Source organism: Seriola lalandi, unplaced genomic scaffold (assembly GCF_002814215.2).
Source record: "Seriola lalandi dorsalis isolate HSWRI2012SDOR001 ecotype SW California unplaced genomic scaffold, Sedor1 jcf7180002054475, whole genome shotgun sequence".
Classification (NCBI taxonomy): Eukaryota; Metazoa; Chordata; class Actinopteri; order Carangiformes; family Carangidae; genus Seriola; species Seriola lalandi.
In genome coordinates, this window is record NW_019525028.1 from 36500 (window position 1) to 38190 (window position 1691).

The 1691-nt window shown below is 42.6% G+C and overlaps 1 protein-coding gene across 1 annotated transcript in view; it reads left to right on the forward strand.

The window, feature by feature from the left end:
• Positions 1-1691, forward strand: part of LOC147818788 (uncharacterized) — a 9577-nt gene that overhangs the window by 6449 nt on the left and 1437 nt on the right. The gene's annotated exons all lie outside the window — the stretch shown is intronic.

Sequence of the window (1691 nt, forward strand, 5' to 3'; positions counted from 1 at the left end):
GCATGTTAGTTATTCCTCACAGATCCCTGAGTCTCTGGAACATGGGGAACAATGAGGAACTGGCTGATGCCCGGCGATGGGAACCATGAGCGGGAGGCTGGAGACAACAGTCCAGACCAAGCGGCAGCTGCGCGGGAGACTTCTGCTCCTCACTGTGTTTCCTGGTCCAAGACAGTTTTCACTTCACTCATTCACTTCACTCATTCACCTCTCATCAGTTGGTTTCAGCTTTAAACCAGGTGACAACACAGTATAAACATACATATTTAATGACATTTGTTTAACTGCTTTCATGGTCTCAGCCTGGAGGCTCCAGGGTTTTGTTTTTTGGACTTTCTTGGTTTTTGGTTTTCTGGGTTTTGAGTGTTTCTGGTGTCTAGTTTTGTCTTCCCTGTCTTGTACTCTGTTTCCCCATACACTTCCTGTTTTATTTTGATAGTCATGTCACCCCAGTATCTGAGTTCTAGTTTTGCTTCCCTGATGTGTCCCACCTGTGTCTGCTTCCCCACCTGTTCTGCATCACTAATCAGTTCTGTTCCTTTAAGAAGCCCTTGTACTGTCTTGTCCTTGTGGGATCATTGTTTGTTGGTTGGTTGTGACGGCTGGTGTGTGTTTCAGTGACTCGTGTTTGGACTTTGGTTTGTTTGGCATAAAATTGTTTGACACTGCTAGCTTCTCTGCATCACCCCTTACCCCTACTTACCTCAAATCCGTGACAATCTGTCTATAGCATTATTTAATCTGAAATAAACGACATGAACACAAACAACGTCATTTATCAATTAACATCAGCATGTTTTTTTTTTTTTATCCTTGTCAGTGTTGTCGGACAACATTTAAATATTTTTAGTATTTATGTTGTTGATTTAAGCTAACATAGAAATAGTCACGTGTTACTATTGTGAAGAGTCATACCAGATGTGTTCTATAAAAATCGTTGACAAAGTTAAAGCAAGAGCTTCAAATGAAATGAAATGTCTTCTTTTCCACCATGGACCTCTCCTCCGGTTTCTACAATGTACCCCTGCATGAGGACCACAAAAAGTACACTGCCTTCTCATCCCCGTTTGGCCTGCATGAGTACAACCGGACGCCTCAGGGTCGGCCCACACATCATTACTGGCGGCTGACATGATCGGCAGCTCGCCTCTGTACCTCCTTTGTGAACATTTGTGTGTAATTTGTGATTCGGTTTGAGATGCTGGTAGTGACTGGACTAGGTTTAAAATTCTGATTGTGCATCACACCCTTAGAAAAAGACTGTTGGAAACATTAGGAACAGGGGTGCTGCTTCTAGTGTTTTTGGGTTGGTTAGAATCGCAGTGTTAGGCTCATTGTTGGCTCCTGTTCTCCTACTTCAGTTATCCTCTTGCGTGGTTTGTATTTTTGTTTAATTATTTACCCTCCTGATTACGCAATAAATTAAATCAGTAAATTAGATTTACCAATTACACCTGGTTTTATGTTGCTTTCCTTTTCCCCCTAGCTGTGTCGTAACATAAAGACTGCCAACATACAGTGACTGGTGAGACAGCCCCATCACTTCAACTTGACTCTGATCACTAGAACTAGACATGACATTTCATTCACTGAGGACTCTAAACTGTCCATAGGTCTGAATGTGTGTGTGTGTGTGTGTGTGTGTGTGTGTGTGTGTGTGTGTGTGTGTGTGTGTGTGTGTGTGTGTGTGT